Below are 20663 nucleotides of genomic sequence, written 5' to 3' on the forward strand. Positions count from 1 at the left end.
ATATAAAATTTGAAAAGGACAATAAAAATCCTTATATATTATTATTTTTTAAACTGATAGTTCTGTTCACCAACAAGGCCTAGAAGCAATGTCATCTTAGTAGCAATGAGTTTGGGGGGTAGAGGCAATTAAGTGGGGGTGTCTCCCCACTCAAGCTCAGTTGTTTTGTTTTGTTTTGTTTTGTTTTGTTTTGTTTTGTTTTGGATGGTCTCAAGGTAAGTGCTACTTGGTAGCAAGAGAAATAAATGAACTGAGCTCTGAGGACAATGATTTAAAGACCAGCATCTGCAGGTAAAATAATTACATGTCAGTCAAGATCCTTGACTGTGGTTACTTGTTCATGACATTGACAGACTAAAACAGATTGACATCTTTTTATATTTTTAAAAGAATTATACTGCCAAAGAAACCACAAACCTGGCAAAAGCCTGTGACAATTCAAACCCATAAATCATTCCACAGGCCCTTGAAAATGTACAGACAGGAATTGGGTGGTGAGCACCATACAGCCTAAAAAAGGGAAGACTTGTCACACCTGCTTCAAATGTGGCCAAAAAGGAAAGTAGACAAGAAGGAACCTTCCAGAGAAAGAACTGGAGCCAGAGAGGATGGTGGCCAAGGGAGTTTCTTCCAGAGGAGAGCTGGAGATGCCAGGTGGGCTGATCACAGAACTCACTGCACATCACGACAGCGAGATTACTCTGTGCAAACCCTCCCTGCAGGACCTGAAGGCCACATACAATGGCTGCTGTGTGTTTCCCTTCTGCCATATCCAATGGGAGTCTGTACTGTGGTGGTCTTGTTCCTACTCCACCACGGGGGAGGTAGGCAGGCAGACAACTTGTCTTTCGGTTGTTGGACCACAAGGAGACCCAGTTGGACCTGTTCAAAGGACTCTCCATCACCCGGAATTCCTGGACCATGAATTGGATGGCACTCTGGTTTGTTTCCCTTTGGGGACAGGTGTATTTCTTCTCTGTGTGAAGAAGGGTGGGCATGAGGAAATTCGTAGCTAGAACCGTTGACTGGAGCTGGAGCTACTCAACTGTCCCCTGACGTCTGGTCTCCTCTTCTTCAAAGTTTTAGCAAGCATAGTGCCTCCCTAGCTAGAGACCCTCTTTCCCAGCCTCCATTGCAGGCAAGAGAGGCCAGGTGACTAGATTTGGGATATAAGTAGAAGTTACATCTCCTTGAAGGCAAAACTGTTCACTCTGCACTTCTTCTTTCCACCTTCCCATGGAAGGAGAAAGGAACAGCCACAGTGGATCCAGAGAGAAGAGCTCCATAGCTGAAAAGTCCCACCAGCCTGAATTCCTAAATGATCTTATGAAGCAAGGCCAGTCGGCCATCCCCAACCCTTTGAAGGTTAATGAGAAAAAGAAGAATTATCTTCTATTTTGTTTAAACCATTCTATCTTGGCATCTCTTTGTTATGACAAAGAGATGGGCCTCACACTTAGATACTGTTTCCATATAGCCAATATTTTAAAAGAATATACATTTTGTTTGCAATGCCTTTGATCCTCATATATTTTTACATTTATCTACCCTGTTTTCTATTTCTAAGGCATGGCTAAAAATAACAGGACTGGCTTCTCAAAGATTTGTTATAAATTTACAATCACAATTGAGGCCCTTCTACCTCCTCAAACACATTAGCAACATGGCACATCCCTATCACTAAGAGTGGTCTTGCAACAATGCTTCCAGGAATGAATCAAAAATCTCTGTGTATACGTGTGAGAGAGAGGGGAGGAAAGCATGTATTATTATCTAATAAACCCTCAAGTGTCTGGAATCCATCACAGAGAGCTTTGGGCTAAAGTCATTCTGTTTCATTCCTACCGGGTCCTATCTGCAGTCACTATATTTCTGACATGACTCTCTGATCTCTGTGCCTGATATTTCTCCATAGTGCCTCAATTGGGCTCATGTGATGACCATAGTAGCCATTTAACCCACAGAAAGCAACCTCCTTATTACAGAAGTTGCGTTTTTTAAACTATGAGATGTCAGGAGCAAATCTCAAGTAAGGGAACTCAGAACTCTCTAACAGGGAAAATGTACTTGGTTCCCATTTCAGAACAACATCGTCAGATGACGCAATGTTGCAACAGGGCTTGTCTGGGTGAGCAGTGGCCACTATTTTAGACCCTACATGACAGGACTTGTAGACTTGAAATCTTTGGGATTCGATGCCTTTACATAGTGTAAGTTCTTTAAAAACAAAACAAAAACAAACAAAAAAACTTATTTTGAGAGACAGAGAGAGAGCTCATAAGCACAAGCTGGGAAGGGGAGGAGAGAGAGGAGAGAGAGAATCCCAAGCACTGTCAGGGAAGAGCCTGATGTGAGGCTTGATCCCATGACCCTGGGAACATGATCTGAGCTGAAACCAAGAGTCTGATGCTTAACCGACTGAGCCACCCAGGCGCCCCTGTAAGTGTAAGTTCTGACAATTTATTGGACATTCTGTCCACAAAGTTTCCCTTCAGGGAGAAGAGACAGAAAATTTTTTTAAATTTTAAGCTGCCAGTGCGTAAATAAAAAGGACCCTTGCCTTAGGAGAGTATGGGTGACTATGGAAGAGGGAGCCAAGGGGATGATGGCGAATGCTGATCACTGAGGCCTGTACTAGGGATGACTGTGGGAATTTCCCCTTCATTGTCCACCTGGTAGGTCAGCCCTGGATACCGTTTTTAAATATAAACAGTGTTTTCATCCATCTACACCCACAGACATGAGAAATGGCTTCAGTTCTTCAAAGAGTTGTCTCCCTCTAGTGGCCAAAGATTTTTCTTAAAAAAGACTCGGGCCGTAACGCAGCCTGGGTCCACTAAGAACACAACACCTTTACATTCTTGTGGAGAATGTGTAAATAATCCTTGAATTTGGAAATATCGTTATCGCATTTAATTTTATAAGCATATTCACCATAAATCCCGGAATGATAATATCAATTTTCAAAGGGTTATTAGGGGAACTAACCTGAGCTCATTAAATAAAATCAACAGGGGAACGTTGTGATGTTGCAGCTGGGAGGCAGGTTAGGCTCACTCGCTGGTGAGACAGTGGCTTTGGCACAGTAGCATAGAAGTAAAATGGCAAATGATTATATGTCGCAGACTCTCACTATCATTCGCAAATAGTTGAAACCAAGAACCTTCAAATCTTCAGAGGTCAAGACTGTGGCTGTAGGGACTGCTCCTGACAAAGTGGGGTTGCACTGGGGTAGACAGAATAATGGCTCCCCCAAAGATGTCCTTGTTCTAATTCCTGGAACCTATATGTAAGGTAGGTTCCGTGGCCAAGTGGAATTAATGTAGTGGATGGAATTAAAGTTGCTAGGGAGGGGCACCTGGGTGGCTCAGTCGGTAAAGCATCCGACTCTTGATTTCAGCTCAGGTCATGATCTCAGGATTCGTGAGATCAAGCACCGTGCAGGGCTCTGCACTGACAGCAGGAAACCTGCTTAAGATTCTCTCTCTCTCTCTCTCTCTCTCTCTCTCTCTCTCTCTCTCTCTCTCTAAGCCTCCCCTGCTCACACACACTCTCTTTCTCTCAAAATAAATAAACAAACGTTTTTAAAAAGCTGCTAGGGGGAATTTCCTGGACAATGAAATTATAAGGGTCCTTGAATGTGAGAGAGGGAATAGAAAAGAGGTTAGAGTGATGTGTTGTGAGAACTAGAAGAACCTGAGCCAATGTCTCTGGCTTTGAAGAGGGAGGAAGAGGGCACGGGTCAAGGAATCAGAAGCTGGAAAGATCAAGGAAATGGATTCCCCCAAGAGTCTCCAGAAATGAACACAGCCTTGCCGACACCTTGATTTCAGCCCTGTGAGATTTTAGATTTCTGACATCTAAAACTGTAAGATAATAAATGTGTATAAGTTTTAAACCCCTAAATTGGTAGTAACTTGTTACAGCAGCAAAGGGAAACTGATACATGCCCTAACTTCTTTCCTGGAGGAAATGCGAAATACCGTCAGACCTTGAATTTATCTATTCAGAAATGACCTGCTGCTAAGCCTTGTACCATGGGCTCCGAAGACTCAAATCTGACTGAGATTCAGGTATGAGAACATGGACCCCCCCAAAGAGGACACTTATTCAGTGCTCCTTCCCACATTGAGATGGGATGGTCCTGACATTCTCCCTAAGGCTGGCCAGGAGGTGAGCACACTGGCAAGCTCCATAGGTGTCTTCTCTTACAGAATGAGAGGGTTGGACTAAAAAACCTCGTTGGTCCCGTTCAGCTCTACAAATTCTATGGAACTAGAGTTCTCAGCTTTCCAAGCGGTTGATAAAGTAACACCGATACTTTTGTTTCTGCAATTCGTCTGTTCCATGCGGACTTGCATCAGAGCAAGAGCTGGGGCTTCTGGTAGAAGTCTTTTCTAGCCATTTAGCTGGATGGGCACCCCTGCTCCCTGCTGTGAGGAGGAAAAGGGGAGAAAACAGTGGATGTTCTTCCACACTATCCCTAGTCACACCCCCCACAAAGGGCTTTCCTTCAGCTTCTCCTGAGCCCGCAGGAAGGTAGCCACCACAGGCTCACAAGTTCACACAAGCTGCCCGAGGGAAAGTGTGAGCACAAGTGCCCTGCATCCAGACAGGCTGCTGGGGACCGAAGGCTCTGAAGTAGGGGACGAAGTTTGTGGCCACTGCGCACGGCAGCCTTCCGGCTGAACCTTCCCCCTGGAACAGCATTACGCCTTGGGCTTCCTTAACTAAGTCCCCAATAAGTTGGAGGCTTTGGGCCTGCGAAGCGTGGTACTGTATTTCACTAAACTCCAAGATGCCAAATCACCACCGTTGTGCTGATGAAGGGTTTCTTAAGGGTGGGAGGTTCCCAGAATGAGTTACAGAAACTTTTATTTCCCAAGCTGGCCTATGCACCACGACAGCCACACATGAGGCGGGGGCTGGGGCTCCAGCATGGTTTTTGTGAAGAGCCTCTGCCATTTGCTTTTAGCCGTCTTTTTTGAGGGCTTTGTGGTTGAGATCTCACTCTGCCTGCACGGTCGGTAAATATCCTTTGCCGGCTTCATTCCAGGCTTAAAATCAGTGGGGAAAAGTTTACTCGTGGGCTTGAGGCGACTGCATCTTGTTTCTATGGAAACCCAGGCTGCTCCATAAGCCCAGCTGTACATTCCTACTGCCCAGCCCCTTTCACGGGCAACTTTCAAGTAGACTGTCCCCTTCCCTGGGTAATAACTTTTGACTTTCAGAAGCCGAAGTGGCTTCGTGGGCGCACCCAAGCCTGACCGTAGAGTGCTATGATGGACTGGCAATGCCTACCCCAGACGTGGGCCACATGTTCCCCCTGAATTAAACACTGTATGTCCACTCCAGAGCAAAGCAGTGCAATCAGTCTGTCATTCACATGGGCTTCTGGGAGCTCACATCCAGGGACCAAGCAAGAACGTCACAGGAGTTGCTTCTGATCCACCCAGGGCACAGCAGCCCTCTAGAGCCAGGTTCCGCTGGGGCATGGGACTAGTGTCCCATTCCTTCTGTCTGGGGTAAGCTCTGGGCTTGTCTTGAGCACTTGATATAAAACATTCAGAGGTGGCCCCATCCTTAAATGGGGACCCATTCTGCAGAGAGCAGGGGCAGAGAGTATCTGATTTCCCCTCCTTGGAGCTTGGGACTCCAGAAATAGTAATTACAAGTTTTGTTGTTGTGAGGCAGCTGGGTGGCTCAGTCAGTTAAGTGCCTGACTCTTGATTCCAGCTCAGGTCACGATCTCACAGTTCATTAGTTCGAGCTCCACATCAGTCTCTGCTCTGACAGCAAGGAGCCTGCTTGGGATTCTCTCCCCCTCCCTCCTTCTCTTTCTCTCTCTAAAAATAAATAAATAGGGGCGCCTGGGTGGCTCGGTCGGTTAAGCGTCCGACTTCGGCTCAGGTCACCATCTCATGGTCCGTGAGTTCGAGCCCCGCGTCGGGCTCTGTGCTGACTGCTCAGAGCCTGGAGCCTGCTTCGGATTCCGTGTCTCCCTCTCTCTCTGCCCCTCCCCTGTTCATGCTCTGTCTCTGTCTCAAAAATAAATAAATGTTAAAAAAAAAAAATTTTTTTTTAAATAATAAATAAATAAAATAAAAATAAATAAATAAACTTTAAAAAAAAAAGGAAGTTTTGTTGCTGCTGCAAGCAAAGGAAAGCTGGCTTGAATGAGCTCAGGTGAAGTGGAGACCACCCTCGAGAGGCGTGGAGATAGCCGTCTCCCTCCAGAGGGGAACAGGAAGCAGCTAGGCCTCAGAGACAACTGTCCCAGCAGGACCCTCCCACCATCTCTCAAGTCTACTTCACTCTGACGTTGGCTTTAGACTCTCCCACTGGCTCTTCTAGGTAAGTAACCTGTCTTGGGCAGCTCCCGGGCCTCCTGTTCCCAATCAGTGCTGCGATCCTCCCTTCATTCTAATTCACGAAGTCCAGGGAGGCATTCTTATTGGCCGGGCTTGCACGGGTAGGCCCTCAGGACCGACCACTTGGACCAGGGCTGAGATAGTCTGACTGGCTGAACTTGGGTACACCTGGATCACGTAGCTCAGGGAAGGCACAGGCTGGGGACCCACAGCTGTCTCCTGAGGTCCAGCACTAAGTATCAGAGCTCCTCATACACAATGAGGAGAGTGACCACAGGTTACCCCTCTATGCAACCACCACCCCACGAGTCAGGGCTGGGCACGGGAAGGGGGACGCAGCCCTCAGCTTATAGGGTGGGTTAGAGGGGTCAGAATCACCAAATCCCAGAGGCTTTAGGGAAAGGAAGTATTTCCAAAACATGGAGTCTGAGGCAGGAGCATCAAACAAGAGTAGTAATAATCGTAACAGAAGAAGTAGGAGTGATAAGAAAAATAATACCATTCATCGAGCATCTATTTTGTGCCAAACATATAAAAGCACTTGACATGTACTATTTATACCTTTATAATCCTGTGAGGTGGTGCCATTAGGCCTATTTTGCAGTAAGAAAATTAAGGTTCACCAGATAGTAAGACACTCTCCTATAGCTTTTCTATAAGCACCAGAAGTGGTTTGAGAAAAAGCCTTTTTGGAGGGATCATGCAGAGCTTCTGGATGGGGAGGTCTGTTAAAAAAAAATAAGCCAGCCTGGAGAGAGTCAGTGTAAAACCTAGGAAATTTTCGTTGGGGCGGGGGGGGGGGGGGGGGGGGGGGGACAGTCCTGATTCACCTGTTGTTCCAACATCTGTATTACTAGCACTTCCTTTCATTCTCAAAAGCAGTGATGTGCTGATCAATGTTTAAAAGCAGGTCTCAATATAGATACATGTGTGGATATGTATAGATAATATGCGTATGTCTGGTATGTGTATATCTGATATAACACAACATATGTACATCTGATACAAAGGATGTGTAATATGCAATCTACAAATAGTAATATACACTACACTTTGTTGAAAATTCCATCTGTCCAATTAATTCTCAAAGAATGCTTTTGTTGGTTTTTGCCAAAATCTTATATTCTTAGCCAACCTACAGGTTCGATCACGATTTGACCAATGGAGTTGCACTGTTTTCCCGCTCAATTGCTAACAGAAAACTGCTCATTCTCTTCCCTATAAATTTATTGTAATTAAATCTAATAGGTGACCCACCATTGAACTATTTCTCTTTCTTGTACATATTACACTCAGAAATTCTAAACAGAAACTTCTCTCAGCTTCAGTGCTATGATTGCAATAGTGCCAGCCATATTCATATAGTTACAGGGATGACAACATTGTCCAAATCTGCATTATTTAATAGCAGCTGTATCTGACACCTGGCTCCAGAAACTACAGAAACGTTAAGCAGCAGACTCATTGCTTGCTGCCAGTACGAGCCAGCCTAGGCATGCCACTGAGACAGTGCCCAAGTCCAGCAAGGTATCACAGCCCTGCCCTACCTTTAGGAGAATATTTCCAACCGTCCCTCCATAGCTGCAATGCTGGTGACTGTCACATTATGATATTAGGGACCAGCCAGGCAGAGGGAGAAAGGAAAGGTCCACGGGAGACGCTCTGCCTCCCAATCCATGACCTGGGATCTGGGTTATGTGGACCCTGCAACTTTTAAACCGTTCCTCACTGATGAACAGATGCGGGGGAGGGGGGGCTCAAGGACAACTTAAGAGACGCTGCCCCTGTGAGCTAAATGAACTCATGTAATTTTCTGGGTGTGCCGTTTCTCGACTTTTTACAACCAGGGAGTAAATGTTCTGACAACTTCCCTGTGCCTGGGAACAATCTGACGCTGTACTTACAAAACCAACTTTATTTCACGTTTCTAGAGGCTTTGTAGTACAGGAAAAAGTGACTCCCAACTTGGACACTTAGGTAAGTAAGGTCTTCAATCTCTCTCAATACCACTTCTTTAGCTAGAAATAGCAACAGCGCTAATACTTAATGCACAATCTTGTGCTTTCATTAATTTGAGATGCTTTAATGAATTAATTAATTGAGACTTAAATGAGGTAACATACATGAGGGAATCCTTGGAAACTACAAACGTAAGACACTATCGCTGTTATGCTGTTTAAATGTTACTAACATTTAAAAGTAGTGGCATCAGTAAAAAAAGCCGACAGCGCTGCAGTTATAGGTCACACAGGAACATGGGAGAAGCAAGAACTGGGTCTTTGTTATGTTTTGAAATTTCCTGTTCATGATTAGGACAGAGCAGAGATATGAATACTTCAGGAGGTTCAAAATAAAAAAAAAAAAATCCCCACTATTCTAGACTAAAAGCTTAATGTTCTCCCAGTTAGTTTTTCCAATTATTTGAGGTTTTTTTTTTTAATGTTTTTATTTATTTTTGAGACAGAGGCAGAGCATGAGCAGGGGAGGGGCAGAGAGAGAGGGAGACACAGAATCCGAAGCGGGCTCCAGGCTCTGAGCTGTCAGCACAGAGCCCGACGTGGGGCTCGAACTCACGGACTGTGAGATCATGACCTGAGCTGAAGCCGGACGCTTAACCGACTGAGCCACCCAGGCGCGCCAATTTGAGATATTTTTTTAACGTTTATTATTTATTTTTGAGAGAGAGACAGAGCATGAGCGGGGGAGGGGCAGAGGGAGAGGGAGACCCAGAATCCAAAGCAGGCTCCAGGCTCTGAGCCATCAGCACAGAGCCCGACGCGGGGCTCGAACCCACCAACTGTGAGATCGTGACCTGAGCTGGAGTCAGACGCTTAACCGACTGAGCCACCCAGGCACCCCTATTTTAGAATTATTCTAGACAAATGAATAATGTTCCATATATAATACTCCCATACCATTACCCATCTTTACATTCCCAGTTCTCAGTTCAACAATTTTTCTACGGAGCCCGTCCTCCAGGTCAGACACTGTACTAGGTTTGGAGGATTCCTGTCCTTGAAAAGTTCCTACTAAGTCTCTTTCTAAAAACTAAGAATATGTAGGTTTTTATGTGAACCACGACTCACTCCCATCATGTGATGTCTGAGTGCTCAGGTGTAAGGACCTTGTCATGCCAGCCCTCAACCGAGAGGAAACGCTCCATCAACAAGGAGACACTGGGGATACAAGAGAAGGACTCAGTCTCAGCTGAACGGGGCCTCCGTGTGCCCGAGCCTGCACCCTCAGACGTGGAACAACGGGAGAGGCTAGCTTCTGAGAATGCCCCAGAAAACAGGGCGGCCAGCAAGGCGTTCTGTGAAGCAGAAGACTGCATTCGCTAAGTGTGGGGGGTTGTGGGCTTGCTCGCTCGTGCCTTCATTCTCAGTCCAAAACTGAATGCTGTCGGTCTTTGCTTTAGCTGAGGCTAGTAATGCAAAACATCAAACCAGTAATTTGCTTTAACTGTGTCACGTTAATGGACTGTAAACTGACAAAAGGACTCCTTAACATTCAACAGCTTCTAGCTCAATTTGAAACAAATAAAAAAACATTTAAATGTAAATCTAGTAGGTTTATAATTATTGTCTAAATAGACTTATCCCCTAATGAACAGGCTACATAGCACATGTATTTCTAATCCTCAATCAATCACTACCAAAATAAAGGTCACTTGGTCACTTACTTTGGAGAAGACTTTTTTTAAGCATTGTGTCATAATCACTGATGGGAGGGAAATTGAGCCATATGCTTCTTCAGCCTGGGGAACGTTCATAATGTTTGGCCCAGTAATCTTCTCTCTAGGAATCCAATTTAAGGAAGAAATTAGATATATGGAAAAGATTTACATACAATATGTTCACATGAGTACTATCATAATAAAAACATTGGTTATAAAATTATATTTTGTCAACAGAATTGAATATTGAGAAACCATTAAACGGGATGTTTCCAAAATGTTTTAGGAATATCTAATGTTTACAAAAATAAATAGGGTGTAAAACTTTATAATGAATAAAATGCCATATATAAGATACATACTATATTTATTATGTATTTAATAATACATATATAGGCACACACCTATCACACAGAAAAAAATCGGGAAGAAAATACACTAAAAATACTAATGGTAGTTTTCTCTAGGTGGTGGGATTATGAGTGGCTTTTATTTTTTAACACTGCTTTTCTGTTTGTTCAGGTTTCCCTAATAAGCCCGAAGATCGGCCGAGAATAAAGAATACGTTGGCCAGGTTGACACATAGTTCCTATGACAATTATACATACAGCTGTAAAATAATAAACTGACATCATTTTTAATATCTTAACATAAATATCTAGTGGCAAAAAAAAAAAAAAAAGACCATGATGAAAAATTTGCCTAGTAAAGAAAAGTAAAATGATAGGGGAAATAATCATCCAGAATTCCACCCGTTGGAGGGAAATGCGATCAATATCCCGTGACTGATTGAGTGGGTGGGTGGCTTTGCGCTATGCCATGGAGCCCTACATTGGCCATGGCTGTCACCCTGGAGAGTAGGGACTGACTGGGTCCTCCCCTCCAGGTGGGGGACTGAAACAGAACCCCCTTCCCCACTTGAATCAATCCTTGTGCATTTGAGACTTTCATGTAATACTCCACTTGAAGAAAGGCTCCATGGAAAAACAAGTACTAAGAGAACTGGAGGCCTCACTATTCAACCTCCTCCCTAAAGCTAAACCCTTAGGTTGTTTCTAGTTTTTCTCTAACATAATGGCAGATTGAGGATAATGATCATTTTCTAAAGCTCTTGATGTGCCCAAACCACACAGACAAAGGTCAACCAGTTTATACTCCCATCAGCTTGGTCATCTTACAGTACCCTTACCTACACCAAGCAAAAAAATTTTTTAATTTGTTAATTTGATATATATATATATATATTTTTTTTTTTTAAGGTTTATTCATTTTTCGGAGACAGAGAGAGCATGAGCCTGAAAGGGGCAGAGAGAGAGGGAGACATAGAATCCGAAACAGGCTCCAGGCTCCGAGCTGTCAGCACGGAGCCCAATGTGGGGCTCGAACTCACCGGCCGTGAGACCATGACCTGAGCTAAAGTCAGATGCTCAACCGACTGAGCCACCCAGGCGCCCCTTGTTAATTTGATATATTTAAACCACAGTCTCTCATTTGTTCTTACCCATCTTAAAAACCGTTTCATCTTCTTTGACTACCTCTTCCAAGAACTCTTCCATCAGCAGAATCCCTCTGAGGAGGATGTGGACACCCCCTGACTGAAGTGCCTGGAGCTGTCCACGCAGCTTGTGCTTGGATTTTCTTCTCCCTAGGCCCCAGGTCAGCCACATGACGCTACTTCAGAAAGGGCCAAACTTGTGGAGGAAGTTTCCCTCTGAGAAATGCCAGGTGCCGGATCTAACATCCCCCTTCCTTCTGAAACACTCTCCAGGACCACAGAATCTTGGAAGTGGATGATGCCCTGAAGAGTAGTCTTCCTTCGGCCTCTGGTTACAGAGATAAAGGCTCCGAGCCCTGTAGTGGGAAACAAGTGTACCAGTGAATGATAGAGCCAGGACCAAGACCTGGGTGTTCTGGGGGTCTTAGCCCAGGGTTCTTCCCACCGCCAGCCTCCAGCTGCCTCTGTAACCATCAAACAGCAGCCAAAGTGAACCCTGCTCCTTCATCCTATCTGATCACTTTCTAGGAAGGGTGTGTCATCATCATCCAGCTGGAAGAATAAATCACAAGGGATCCTGATCCAGGGGGTGAATAGAAGATGAAATCTACCTCAAGCAGAGGGACAGAAATTCAAAGCAGAAAGAAGACAAATTGGTAGATGTTCCCCTGAAACTGGCAAGTTCCTAGAACTCAACTTTAAAGTCAGCCTACGAATGACCACTAGGCGGAGCTCTATTTTCAAAATAAAGTCTTAATCTTTGAGCTATGAACTGGCTTTCAGCTCAAATGGTTGAAAATACCAGCTTAGTGCAAGGATTTGCTCACCAGATCCACTGGTTCCCGTCCAGATTTTATGCCAATCTAAAGTCTATAGTCTGTAGTGCCCCCATGAGCTAAACCTTTTGGTCCCTCGATTACTGTCTTAAAAGTAAATACAACGGATGTGTGTGTGTGTGTGTGTGTGTGTGTAAAATAAACCTGAACAGAGAAGTTACAAAACATGTATTTATCTCGGCAACAGAGGATTTTAAATATATATTTAAAATGTATTCTAACATATGAAATATATATTTTATATTATGTAAATACAATGTAAAATATACTTAATATATATTTATGTGTAATTATATTCAGATATATTTAAATGTGTTTTAATATACAAAATATATGTTTACTGCATTCTATATAATTGCATATGTTATATATTTAAAATTCTTTCTGCTGTTGAGTGATAAATACCTACTTTGTAACCCCAATTATACATAAGATATCTATATATTTATATGTATTGTGCTAAATACATTTTATATAATAAAATATTTTAAAATACATATTTGAAATTTTCTCTGTTGCTGAGTGCTAGATACATACTTTGTAATTTCTCTGGCTGTTTTCCCTGTAATAATCACCAAAAACCCTGAACACACAGAAAAGCCTTTTTATTGACCCATTCAAGGTATTTAATTCTATGTTTCCCTAGTGCGTATCTGTTCACATAGAGTTGAAAATAGAAAAGAAAGGGAGGGATTACATTTAAAGAGAAATAGGCATTGGCTGCTGTTCCTTGCTGAATTAGGGCAGAAAGCAAAAAAAAAAAAAAAAAAAAAAACAAGAGTCTATTGTACCTACGAGGAAGAAAGGCTTTAAATAGTCCCAACCAAATATGAAAATATAACAATCTTCTTGTAATTCCCTTTAGTGCTAGTTTTAACATACAGATTGAGGGGTGAAAAAAGCATATATTTAGTACTCCTTCCTTATTTATGCTGCTTTGAGGAAAATCATCTCAGCGTGAAACATAAGAAAATAATAAATTGGAAGGTTTTCATGAGATCTGATCAGCAGCCCTAAAATGCAACTTTTCTCAGCCTCCCAGGAGAAAACAAAAAGCAAAATCACACACCCTCACCAAAACCAGGCTTGACAGACAAACTCATGGAAGATTCAGACAGACTCCATTAGCTACAGGGCAGAGGGAGCTGGGGGGGGAAAACGCCTACTGACATGCTCCTTGTCAAGGCATACTTATCCAGGGTTTCACTTCTGGAGACTGAGACCACTGAAAAAGGTCAGAAGCCATTCCCATATGTCTCCGCAGGACTGCGGATCCGAACTCTGAAACAACCAGAGAGGCACACAGGTGCTACTCTTTGAGATAACGAGTTCTTGGTGATTCCACTGCCCATCCCATGCCTCTTTTAGTCTCGGTCCATTCAGACGTAGTAACTGAGAAAACACCAAACCGTGCAGAAAGGAGGAGGAACCGAGGGTAGCTCATCACACTGGAGGAAAAACAGTCCCCACAAGTAAAGTTCACTAAGTAATAGAAGAGTGGGAAAGAAACCTGTTTAGCAGGATAGAGGCACCTAAGTTTTCCAGGCACTTCTTGGATTCCAAATACAGTATCAGAGAACCAATCAGCTAGGAGGAGCTGGAGATGTGGTAAAACAGAACTTCTCGGGGTGAACATCGGCCGGGAACTGGGAACAGGAACTTGTGATGTCCCTCTGGCCAGCGCTCAGAGAATGAGACTGCACACAAGCAGATGTGACCACACACAATCAGCTTGCTCTCTCTTAACAGACACCAACTGTATACAGACGCCACCACGTTCAAGGGTGAGTAAATACGGGGGGGTAGGAACCCTACAACGGGGAGCTAATTGTAAAAAGCAACAGAAAATAGGAAAGGGAATTCATCTTGATGATCCAGTAGAATAATAGCTCTAAAAATAGTAAGTAAGCTACAGCAGAATCCACAAGATTCAACGAACTGGCATCCTCTATAGGACATAAAAAGATATTACCTCTATTTAGCAAAAGCAAAAAAAAAAACAAAAAACCAAAAACCATAAAGAATAAGTGGAGATGAAAATGGAGTGATACAAGATAAGCTAATACTTTCCACAGATAATTATGAACCCAACATAAGCCAAGCACTGTGTTAGGAGTGGAGAGCCCAGAGATAGGAGAAACAGACGTAACCTGCTTTTGCTGCAACTTATACTTTGATGAGATTCACAGACAATAAAATAATAAACAAATAATTTAACATGTGATAACTGCTATGCAGAAAACCAAAAGGGCGCTGATTTAGGGAATAACGGGGGGCACCTACTTAGATAAAGGCATCAGGGAAGTCTCCTGGAACGGGGTGGTATTTACTCTGAGCCAGCTTTGAGAAGAGCAAGTAAAGAACATTACTGGCAGAGAGCAGAAAGCAGCTTGCTCAATTTGGAAACACAAGCACCGGTCAGTCACATAGGACCTTTACTGCCAGAAAAACCATTTTGGATTTTAAATATGAAACAAAGTTACTGCGTGTCAATATATATGGATGTGTGTGTGTGTGTGTGTGTGTGTGTGTGTGTGTGTGTATTTAAGTGTATTTATCTGCGTACATACATACATATATACATATATATTTAAATACATATATTAATTACTACTACATAGAGAATGGACTAGAGACCACAGAGGAAGCAAAAAGATAGAGGGTCTCAACTCAGGGAAGAGATAACAGTGCCTGGAACTGAAGTAACGATGGACAGTAGGAGGGAGACGAATGGGCAGTTTAAAGAGGCAGAGGGCAGGGGCGCCTGGGTAGCTCAGTCGGTTAAAAGTCTGATTTCGGCTCAGATCATGATCTCACAGTTAGTGAGTTCAAGCCCCATGTCGGGCTCTGTGCTGACAGCTCAGAGCCTGGAGCCTGCTTCCAATTCTGTGTCGCCCTCTCTCTCTGACCCTCTCTCCCACTTGCGCTCTCTCTCTCTCTCAAAAATAAACATTAAAAGAAAATTAAAAAAAAAAAAAGAGGCAGAGGGCAAACTCCTGGGATGCAGAGGAAAAGGGAGCAGCAGAGATCAAAAAGATAAGAAAGATGACTGAGAATACAAAACTCTTTTCTGGATGACTGGTATTTCTAAAGGAGAAACCACAGCAATTGAATGAAAATGATGAAGATAAAGGGATATTTTCCTGAAACAAACAATACCCAAGTCTAAAAATGTAAAAGTTCATCCTTTTCCAAGGAAAATTAAGAGTACAGCTGCTGGACATTTCCTTGAGAAATGCCTGAATTTACAAAATAAATAATCAGATTTGTTCAAAGTTATCTGTAGAGAAAAATGTGAAATCAGTGTGGCTTTGGACTTTTGTTCCATAACAGGAATTCCCAGAAGGCCGTAGAACAACATCATAGCAAGTACAACTCAAGAATTCTACAACAAGCTAATATTGCTACTCATAAGAGAAAAGGACAAAAAGGTATTGTCACATCTGCAAGGGCTAACAAAATGGCACCTATAGAAAAATTACTCATCCCCCTGTCTAAAAAGGGATAACTCAAAAATGGAGAAGTTATGCTACGGAAGGAATAGGAACATTTTAAATTCAATCATAGAAATAAGTCTGAAAGGATGTATTAAATATATTTTCTTTTTTTAATTTTTTAATTTTATTTAAGAGAGAGAGAGAGAGAGAGAGAGAGAATTAATCTTAAGCAGGCTCCATGCTCAGCACAGACCCCAGGATCCTGAGATCATGACCTGAGCTGAAACCAAGAGTCAGACACTCAATTGAGCCACCCAGGCACCCCAAATATACTTTCAAAATTAAGAGCAAATGAGTATGTACGTTATACATCAAAGAAAAGTTATACAATGAAAAAAACATACTGCTAATAAAAATGTTATCTAAAATCCCACTTATTGACAAGAATCAGGAAACGTGAGTGAAATTTTTGACAGTAAGTGAAAATACCCTGACTTGTTTTGGTGCATAATTGCACAATTGTTTTGAAGAAAATGAATAGGGTGATGGTTTAGACATGGGGCAGGGAAGAGACCTACTTAGATGAAATAGCCAGGGAAGATCTCTCTAAAGAACTACAAGTTCCTTCTCTTCTGGAGCACAGGTGCTCTGAGAGGACAGAACATTTATATGTTGGCCTCACAGTATTTAATCAGGTACAGAATTGACCCGGTTGGAAAGATATCACACAACCAGAACTCACAGCCAATACAGAAATGAAAATTAAAAGCACTTTATTCCTTAATCAGCTAAACAGAGCAGACAGCTTCTCCCTCATCTTATAATTGAAATAGGGTGATACTTTAGTGAATATGGACAGAACTGTTAGCATATCATTCAAGTTAAATGGGTTTAACTTTATTCTGTATCTTGTCATTATAAAATTGAACTGAGTATCTGCTTATAAAGAAGGGCAAAGAGCTTTTCTGGAATACTGAAAAGTTCATGTTCATAGTTTCAAGGGCAATTGGCTTAGAACCATCACACCATAAGTATTTTTTATAGGAAACTACATTGGTTTAAATTTTGGTTGTAGAACATTGCTTGTTCTCTTAAAATTGTAAACAGTGGGGAATTCAATATCCACTTAGATCAGAAGCAGGCAAACTTTCCCTGCAAAGGGCCAGATAGGAATTATTTTTGGCTAAGCAGCCATATAAAATACATAGATGAATGGGTGCATCTGGCCAATAAAACTTTGTTTTAAAACTGGGGAGCAGGCTGGATTTGGCCAGGGGCCATAGTTTGCCCACCAATGATTTAGATGATTCTACCAAACCAGTCTTCTCAGTTCGTGGAACTTATTTCTCTAATGATCATACTCCCTGACCTGCCTCAGCCACTTTCATGATCATACCCTGAGGCACAACCACACCATTTCTAATAACTGACACTCCTCCATAACCTCAATCTGTCTGGCCCACTCATGGACCACCACTCTGATCTTTCCTCCCTACTCCCTCTAGAACCCAGACTCATAATCCCTTGACCCCATCAGGTCCTTCAACCCACTGGTCCTGCCCTCTCTATACTGTCCTTCATACCTGGCTGTCCTTCTGCCCTCCCCGCTACAGACTTCAATCCCATGGGAAACCATCACCGTCCCTCCTTTGCATAAACTTCCGGCTCCCTCCACCTTCTTTTGCTCTGTCACTCACTTGGCGAAACGACAACCCTATTTAAATCCAACTCTCCACATACTGTGGAGCTCAATGTGCCTGGAGGAAATCCCAAAGCCACACTGACTGGCCCTTTTAATTCATGACCATAAATCTCAAGTGAGTATTTTCTGTGCCATTTTCCTAATGCGGCCAGTCTCCCACTCTGACTTCACACCTCCTCCACCACCATCACGAGCCCATGACAAGGCTTATCATTTCACTGCATGACTAGAAGCTAGAAGAATAAAACCTCTACAAACACATGCCAGCCAGCCGGGCCTTCCCTCTTCACATTCCTGTCTTCTTCACTCGTGTGCTTCACTCGTGTGCATTCTAGACCCCATGACCTCTTATCTACTTAAGGACCCCAGTCCAGCAATGCCCCCTTCTCTCTCCAAGGTCTCTACTGAATCACTACTAGGAGTATTCAAACAGCTGCTATGTCTCCTGTCATCTAGCTATCAGTCATTCTGGGCGGGGTTGGGGGTGAGAGTGGGTGGCAGGGCAGAAGTCCCTGCTCTGAATAGGAAGGGCAAATCGGGCAGAGCCAAGCTGTCCTCATCCAACAGACAGAACCAGGGCAAAGGAAGATGGAAACCACAGCGTAGCCCCAAGACTGCCCCATTCCCATCCCTCTAACTTTCCAGGCAGGTTCTGAAAGAAAAAGAAGTCCAGCTGGTGCCAGCTAAATTCACTTGAAAAGGCAAAGAGCTTAGTCTAGTTTCCAACGGCCTGGGGACTGTGACCTGAGCCCAACTCAGCCTGGGAAGAGAATTTAGATGCTTGTCAGAGAGGCATATGCTCACTCACTTCTAAGCTCCTGAAGTTTATGGCTCTTTTTCTTCTCGTTCTATGGAACAATCTTCAGAAAAAAAATTCCTAATGGTCTTGATCGAAATCAGAGAAAAAGGATGCTTTTCTTTTCCAACAGTTGCACCAGAACAGCTCAGGTGCTGCAAATGCTGTGAGGCCAGGCTTGATGGCTGCTGGATCTGGGAGGACATGCGGCACACCCAGGGGGGGACAGGGGAGGCAGCAGGGAAGGGTAACAGCTTGGGTTGAGCTCCTTCTCACTGGCTTGGCTCTCCCATGCTGGAAGGAGGGAGGGCCTTTCCAGTCCCAACAGAATTCCAGAAGTCAGTTTACACGTTGGGAGAGAGGAGATGGGAGCCCATCTGGTGCTCTGTGCCTGGCATGGGGAATCCTGTGACGTCAGGTGGGTAGAGCGGACTCCTGGAAAAATGGCACAGTGGGTAAATCAACCATTGTCACGTGTAGCCATGCCCTGCTCAGGACCTTTGGGCATCTAATCCCCACTAATTCAAGGCTTCGGGCCAACTTGGGCATCTTATCGTGGTATCTCACCGATGCAATGCCCATGTTTCAGATTTTCCCAGACCTTCAGCCTCCTTCCACCTCTGGATTCCCTGCTTCCTAAGTACATAGAGCCTACTTGCCAGCTGTGCAGCAGTATTCTGATACAGTCACCACCGAGTCCAAAGAAGTCCTTACTGCTCTTTGTGTAAGATAGCTGGATTTTTGGTAGATATACCCAAGAGAAAACTGAGGAGCAAACTGAAGGCTGAGAATTTCTGGGTCATTTCCTCAGCACTGGATAGTCACTAGTGGGTTTTAGTCAACCCACGCAGAGGCTCTGCGACTGCCACATATAAATGTCACAAAAATAAGAGATGCACTTTCAACATCACCTACGGCCCTTCCAGACCGGTAACCATGGCAACACCAGCGGCACCCTGAAGAAGCGTGGCGGATTCCTCCAGGCCCTGACATGGGTTCCTTCATCTGTCTCCCCCTTCCGCTGTTCTACTCCTTTTTATTTTCCTCTTCGCCCCGTTGATTCTTTCCTGACCCTCATATTCTGGAATTATTTCTGCCAAACAGGTGCATGCCAGAATGTCAGCCCCCTGAGGGCAGGCAGGGTTTTTTTCTGCCTTGTTCCCTGCTGTGCCTGCTGTATCTAGGACTGTGCCAGGCACACAGTGGGTGTCCTCTTTGGTGCACGAATGAACGAACGCACTAGGAAGCTAAGAGCGTTGTCGTCATCGCATTTTTATAACCCACCAGGGTTACAGGCCGAAGCCCCCTGCTTTCTGGATGCCTCACAGGGATATCAACAATAAGTAACGATTTTCTAGAATCTCACCCTTCCTCCAACAATAGGTCTCCACCGAGATGAAAACTTCCTTTGCGAATCTCTATTTTCGAGGACGACCCGCTTCTGAGCACGGCCAGCTAAGCCCAGAGGCAAGCTCGGAGACCTGGGAGCCCACGCGGTCTTGGGCGTGGGTTTCCGGACAGAATCTGCACACGGGCCTGGGAACACTACTGGACTACACGGCTTCTTCCCCCTGGCTCCACGCTTATTCCACATGCTGAAACCGCTCAGCCGAGACCCACGTCCCGCCCTCTCTAGTGAAAGTCGTCAGGCGTGGCTGTCGTAAAATATGGCTACTGTAAAGGGTGGATGCTGTAAAGCGCGGCTGTCGTACTGGCCGAAGGAGTCCCCTTCCTCTCCGTCGCAGGGTGGATTTGTTCTGCAAATGTGCCCGGAGCCGCTACCGTGTAGGCGCTTCTGCAGCCCCGAGATGCACACGCCGAAGGGGCGCAGGGTCCAGTGATGGTCCCCGAGCAGACACTCCACGAAGCACTTAACCGTGCGTTTGCTCATCGGATCCCCCGAAGAACCCTCGAGTTCACATGCTGTGGTTAGCCCCTTTCGCAGATCAGGGGACTGAGGTTTAGCTAAATCAAATGACTCGCCCACACCACACGTTATTGAATGGAGGACCCAGGACGTGAACCCGCAGTCTGCCTGGCAAGAAAATGTGTTCTTTTCTGCAGACAACTCCAGGTGAGGGTGACAAGAGTTAGGCACTGCGCTTCGGCTTTGCGCTCCGCGAAGTCTTCACCACAGGCTTACTTCGGGAAAGACCTGTCTCAGTTGTGCACACCTTGCACATCGAAACAGCTGGGTAAAAATGTGTTTTGCTCATGCACCCTTTGTTTTAAATATGTAGGGAACTATAGCACAAATGAGTGTTTGTGAGCGGTCTTGGAAATGTAAATATAATGTATTTTTGTTTCTGAGTTACAACCCACTTACAAGGGGCATTTTGGTCTTTAGCCT

The 20663-nt window shown here is 44.2% G+C and overlaps 1 long non-coding RNA gene across 1 annotated transcript; it reads right to left on the minus strand.

Moving 5' to 3' along the window:
* Positions 1-10059: 10059 nt before the first annotated feature.
* On the minus strand, positions 10060-19948 carry LOC122217376. Its single transcript, XR_006201444.1, has 3 exons — positions 19680-19948; positions 11549-11898; positions 10060-10168 (listed from the first exon to the last, which is right to left on the minus strand). It is a non-coding gene; the product is annotated as an uncharacterized LOC122217376 (long non-coding RNA).
* Between the last annotated feature and the right edge of the window lie 715 nt (positions 19949-20663).

This window comes from Panthera leo, chromosome B1 (assembly GCF_018350215.1).
Source record: "Panthera leo isolate Ple1 chromosome B1, P.leo_Ple1_pat1.1, whole genome shotgun sequence".
In the NCBI taxonomy this organism is placed as follows: domain Eukaryota; kingdom Metazoa; phylum Chordata; class Mammalia; order Carnivora; family Felidae; genus Panthera; species Panthera leo.